At 35.2% G+C, this 6,457-nt stretch overlaps 2 long non-coding RNA genes across 5 annotated transcripts in view; one reads left to right on the top strand and one right to left on the bottom strand.

Moving 5' to 3' along the window:
* The first annotated feature begins 1,210 nt into the window (after positions 1-1,210).
* Positions 1,211-2,542, top strand: LOC146475728 (uncharacterized). Its single transcript, XR_014865811.1, has 2 exons — positions 1,211-2,178; positions 2,319-2,542. It is a non-coding gene; the product is annotated as an uncharacterized LOC146475728 (long non-coding RNA).
* A 1,173-nt stretch (positions 2,543-3,715) lies between these two features.
* Positions 3,716-6,457, bottom strand: part of LOC146475721 (uncharacterized) — a 57,405-nt gene continuing 54,663 nt past the window's right edge. For 3 of the 4 annotated variants that reach the window (XR_014865808.1, XR_014865807.1, XR_014865809.1), the window contains exon 4: positions 3,716-4,242. This is a non-coding gene — a long non-coding RNA (uncharacterized LOC146475721). The remainder of the gene's footprint in view (positions 4,243-6,457) is intronic. The other variant, XR_014865806.1, reaches the window with a different exon arrangement.

Below are 6,457 nucleotides of genomic sequence, written 5' to 3'. Positions count from 1 at the left end.
AGCTTTCATTTCAATGATCACACTTTACGATTTCGTCCACTGACTCAAATGCGAGAACCAGCTTATACAGCATAAGAAACAGCACCACAGGGAAGTACTGCTCATTAGCTTTCATTTGAATAATCACACTTGACGATTTTGTCCACTGACTCAAATGTTAGAACCACCTTATAGAGCACAAGAAACAGCACCGCAGGGAAGTACTGCTCAGTAACTATCATTTGAATAATCACACTTGACGATTTTGTCCACTGACTCAAATGCTAGAAGCACCTTATAGAGCACAAGAAACAACACCGCAGGGAAGTACTGCTCAGTAGCTTTCATTTCAATGATCACACTTTACGATTTCGCCCACAGACGCAAATGCTAGAACCATTTTATGGAGCACAAGAAACAGCACTACAGGGAAGTATTCCTCAGTAGCTTTCATTTCAATAATCACACTTGACGATTTCGTCCACTGACTCAAATGCGAGAACCAGCTTATACAGCATAAGAAACAGCGCCGCAGGGAAGTACTGCTCATTAGCTTTCATTTAAATAATCACACTTGACGATTTCGTCCACTGACTCAAATGTTACAACCACCTTATACAGCATAATAAACAGCACCACAGGGAAGTATTCCTCAGTAGCTTTCATTAGAATGATCATAATTTACGATTTCGTCCACTGACTCGAATACTAGAACCACCTTATACAGTATAAGAAACAGCATTCAGGAAAGTACTGCTCAGTAGCTTTCATTTCAATAATCACACTTTACGATTTCGTCCACTGACTCAAATGCAAGAACCAGCTTATACAGCATAAGAAACAGCACCACAGGGAAGTACTGCTCATTAGCTTTCATTTGAATAATCACACTTGATGATTTTGTCCACTGACTCAAATGTTAGAACCACCTTATACAGCATAATAAACAGCACCACAGGGAAGTACTGCTCATTAGCTTTCATTTCAATGATGACACAACGATTTTGTCCACTGACTCAAATGCTAGAACCACCTTATACAGCATAATAAACAGCACCACAGGGAAGTACTGCTCAGTAGCTTTCATTACAATGATCACACTTTATGATTTCGTCCACTTAGTCAAATGCTAGAACCACCTTATACAGCATAGGAAACATCACCACAGGAAAGTACAGCTCAGTAGCTTTCATTTCAATGATCACAATTTAGGATTTCGTCCAGCATAAACTGAACCACAGGGAAGTACTTCTCAGTAGCGTTCATTTCAATGATCTCACTTTAGGATTTCATCCACTGACTGAAAAGTTAGAACCACCTTGTACAGCATAATAAACAGCAGCATAGGAAAGTACTGCTCAGTGGCTTTCATTTAAATGGTCACACTTTAGGATTTCATCCACTGACTCAAAAGTGAGAACTTCCCTGTACAGCATAATTAACAGCACTAAATGATTTAGTACCAGTTAGTTGGTTTCATTTTTATCCTGACGAAACTTTAACTATACAACACAACTGGAAAGAACGTCTCAGAAACTTTCTTTTTTTGTTTTTGATTAAAATAGTTTGTTTTTCTAAACTACATGTGTAGGCTGGATTAGAATTTTTCTGCACAACTGAATCCATGCAATTTAAAGGAGCAAAGTGGTATTTTTTTTATTATGCAGTAATTCACTAGATTTGGAATTGAAAGGGCGGTCGTCAAGGAAATGAAAGCGGAAAAATTAATCACTTGGAATTCATTGCAACGAATGTCGACAATAGACAAATGTACTAGACATAATTATGTTTTAAGGCACAAAAAATGTTTTTAAACCACGACAAGCTCCTTTAGTTTGCTGATGGATAAAGGCATTGGGGTACGTAGCATGTAATCGCGGAGCCTAGTTTTCTGTTGAAAGCTGACATAACCACTACTCCAGGATTTAGAACTAAGGCGCGCATTTTATTTATTGGTTTCTTGAAATCATTTTCTACTACTTTATATTAGTAGTATAAAGTCAGTTATCAGGCGAAACCGGTCGGAGAATCAAACTTGAGATTTCTTTGCTGAAAGTGCCGCTCACTAGTTTATTTGTTAAACAAAAATCATGTTAAATATTTTGAATGTTGAATTAAGTTTGCGTAGATCCTGGAAATATGTATATGTCATGCTTTCAAAACCGCCCCTTAAACTTTGCGTCTGTAAAAACAGTTTAGGTAGCATTTTAGTTTTTACAAGAAAATCGCTAGGCTTTTACATTCAAACTAGTCTGGCAGGCAAAATATCTTAAGTCTGATTTATGTCGTTTAGGCAAAATTGTTTTGAAAATGTAATTACGTCTTCAAAAACAGTTTAGAAAGCATTTGACTTTTGTCAAGAAAATCGCTACGCTTTTACAGTCAAATTTGTTTGGCAGGCTGAAAACTCAGTGTAAAAATATTCTAAGTCTTTTGCCTAAGTTATTACTGCGCTTTCAAATGGGGCCAGAAAACTAGGTAAGAATTTAACTAAGTCTTTTCATGTGTTGATTTGTCCTCTTAGGAAAAAAGAACTGCGCTTTTGACTGTAGTTTGGTTTGAAGTGAATAATATACTAAGTCTTTTGGCGGGAAAAATCTGCACGGTGTTTTGGACAGAGTTAGCCCTTCAAAAGAACAAGTATGTTTTGAATTTCTACCAGAACTTTTTTAAAAGTGCAGAATTTTTTTTCCCGGTCGGCAACCTCTCCTAGGCAAAAAAAAGTAAAAGAGATAGCCTACAAAGTGACTAGTTTCCCGGATGCTTTTGTGATGCTGCTATTGAATACACTGTAAGTAATAAACACAAGTTCATTCAACAATACTGTTCTTTATTGATTGTTAATATTATTTACAAGACAATAAAATACTTATTTTACATTGAAAACTGCGTTGCTTACTAGAGTAGTTGATTAAATAGTAGAAACAATAATACAATTATTTGAATAAGTAAATGACTAGCAAAATGTTTTTAAGTCTTTTTTTTATATATGGCAAAAGCTATTTTCATAGCAAAAACTACGATTTTTGTAAGGAGTTGAGTAAATGGCTAACGCATCACCAGCAACAACTTCATTGCAATTGAAAGAAAAATGAGAATAATTTCGACTGCAAGAAGCAAGTGAATTTTAAATTCGTTCTAGAAAATATGCACGATGCAAAGTCTCAATCAACAGCTACTGAAAACCAAACTTTTAGCAAGTATTTTCCCTGTAAAAAAAGTTTCCTGAAAGCAATTGACGGAGCGCTATTCGAAACTAAAGTTCAAGTTTCTTGATTTCCCTATTATAACTACTTGTAGTTTGAAATTTCGTTTTAAGTTGCTTTAATCAATTTAAGTGTTAATTTTGTGAACGCGATTTAGAAAATTGGCTGTAGTAAACTGGCAAACTACATTCAAAATACGTGCGATGAATTCTGTCTTCTGAAAATTTGCATCGTGCAGTTGAAAACTGATAATCCGAAAGTTTTTTCTTCCAAAAGTCGATTTCGAATTGGTTGTTGCCTTGCAAACTAGAGTAAAATCAAAATACCTTCGATGAATTCTGTCTTCTGAATATTTGCATCGTGCAGTTGAAAACTGATAATCCGAAAGTTTTTTCTTCCAAAAGTCGATTTCGAATTGGTTGTTGCCTTGCAAACTAGAGTAAAATCAAAATACCTTCGATGAATTCTGTCTTCTGAATATTTGCATCGTGCAGTTGAAAACTGACAATCCGAAAGTTTTTTTCCTCCAAAAGTCGATTTCGAATTGGCTGTTGCCTTGCAAACTAAAGTCAAATTCAAAATACCTTCGATTAATTCTGTCTTCTCAAAAATTTGAATCGTGTAGTTGAAAGCTGATAATCCGAAAGTCTTTTCTTCCAAAAGCCGCGCTACAAAGGTTTGGCTCTCCACGAAATATGTTCAAAAATTTCACGTTTTTGAAAGCTAACGACAAACGAAAAATTCAAATTCAATGCTAGGCCACATTTGCTTTTGTTGTGAAAACGTAATTATTTGCATTCACGTTTCTGTTTACAAATTCTGTTTCAAGTATGGTTAATATTTACGATCTATAATTTTTTTTGCCGACGTCCAGACTATGATTTGCAAGAAAATTGTGCTGATCTCCGTAAATAATCCAAATCCTTTGTAGCGCGACTTCGTAAAAAATGTGTAAAATTTTACCTGAAACCCTCCTATGAACTACAGTGTGACAAAGCTTTGTTTGTTCTTCGTTATTCTTGTCCTCGCTTAAGTGCGTCCAACTTGAGACGAATAACTGAAACAAAAGACAAGCAAGATAAATGGAAATGTTTCCTAAACAAGCTCAGTGTCATTAACATTTCCCATGCAAGCTCAAAATAACAATTCTCCGTGATTCTTGCATACAATACTTTCAATATCAGTTAGGAGAATTTGCAGGTATATCGGATATTTTGTTTTGAACTCAATTTGCTCCCGGTTGGAGTAAAGTTTTGCTACCTGTTTTCATCAGATTTACCAATAATTTGCACGCTTACACGAACTATTTTTATCAAAATAGCGAATCAATGGTTTGTTATTTTATTGATGCATTTCCTTTGCCAAACTAATTATTACCTATTTCCCACGAAATATAAGTTTGTAGAAAAATTATTCCTGATGCGATTTCTTTAACAATTAGCACCCTCTCACAACCCATATATTTTTATCAAAATGGCTTATGTTTTGACAATTTCTTTCGATAGTTACAAAACCTTTGATTAGAGTTGAGTCTTCTGCTAAACTTGTAAACAAGATATTTTCGTTCGTTGTAAACCTTTTGATTGAGAAAAAAATTTGTTTTATTTTTTTGTGTGTGTGTTACAAAAACGCACCCGACAACCAAATTCTGCACGTGCACAATAAAATATGCCTAATTAACAGTAATATATTCACCGAAAACAATAGGACCAGAAATAACAATAGGACCTACAACCTACTTCTAGGTAAATTTGACCCCTCTTTGTTATACGAAGCCTCCGTGGTCTAGTGGATAAGCTCGCGCTTCTTGACTTAAACACATGACGGCCTATCTCTCTGCCGTCGTTTAATTGAAGTCGTGTTGACTTAAGACGAATGGGGAGGGGGGTTCTACACCATCAACCAACAGTTTTACGTTTTTTTTCTTCTTAATCTTAGATTTATTTTTCTTTTCTTTCTTTTTTTTTTTTTTTGTTGGATATTTCAGTTTAACAAGACAAAATTTTTTTTAACAAGGAAAAAAATTGTACAGAGATAATAATCTAGGAAAAAAAAAAATCTCCGGTCAGTGGTGGCGAAACCCCTCCTCGTCATTTAAACAACAACAGAAATACGGCTATCATGAGTTTAAGTCAAGAATGCCAAACTTACATCCACTAGACCAAGGCGGATTCGTGTTGAAAAGAGAGGCTAAAATTAGCTAGAAATAGGTTGTGGGTCAATGTGTAGTCCAGCAGTGGGGAATAAATTGCGGTTTTCGTTTTTTATTCTTTTCCTTCTTTCTTTCTTTCTTTAATTTTTTTAAACAGAACACATTTATAAATTAAAAGACTGCCAAAAAACTACTAATTCCTAAAGTAAAGCCACAACATTCGTAGCGCAACTTAAATTTAACGACAACAGAGATACTGCTAATTAATTTGTCACGAAACCAGCTACATTTACCCAATAACGGTTCAACGAAAATAAACGAGTTCCACTGATGAAAGGCTAAGCCTAAAACACATGTATATTCTTTAGCACTTGTAATTGTAGTCCCATCACTTAACTAACGCGGCACACGGATTTCGTTGAATTGTTTTCGTCCTCTACAAAGTTGTTCTAGCTTTATTTTATGGATGAAGTCCTGAAGTGTGACCATTCAAATAAAAACTACTGAGTAGTGCTGTTTATTATGCTGTACAAGGTGGTTCTAACTTTTGAGTCTGAATGAAATCCTAAAGTGTGATCATTCAAATGAAAGCTACTGAGCAGTACTTTCCTGTGGTGCTGTTTATTATGCTCTACATGGTGGTTCTAAGTTTTGAGTCTGTGGATTAAATCCCAAAGTGTGATCATTCCAAAATTAATGAAAGCTACTGAGCAAAACGTTTCTGTGGACCTCTTTATTATGTTGTACAAGATGATTCTTACTTTTGAGTCTGTGGAGGAAATTCATTTTCCATTATTACATGCTCATCTTAATCCAAAGAAAATAAAATCTTACATTGCTAGCTGGCCTTCTGTCTATGCACAACAGTATGATGTCTCTTTCGCAGTTTTATGATGCCTCATTTACAATTTGACTTGACAGTTAAGTCACACAATAAATCCTTTTTTGAAGAGGCTTTTCCATTCAAACATTCAAGTCTGTGTATCGCATCCTAACATGTGACCATTCAAATAAAAGCTTTCCTGTGGTGCTGTTTGATACACCATACAAGGGGGTTCTAGTTTTTGGGTGCTGTTTATTACACTGTATAACATGGTTCTAACTTTTGAGTCTGTTGATT

Source organism: Pavona decussata, unplaced genomic scaffold (genome assembly GCF_977016875.1).
Source record: "Pavona decussata unplaced genomic scaffold, jaPavDecu1.1 SCAFFOLD_83, whole genome shotgun sequence".
NCBI classification, from domain to species: domain Eukaryota; kingdom Metazoa; phylum Cnidaria; class Anthozoa; order Scleractinia; family Agariciidae; genus Pavona; species Pavona decussata.
Note: the sequence above shows the minus strand (reverse complement) of the source record. Positions and strands in the feature narration are given on the sequence as shown.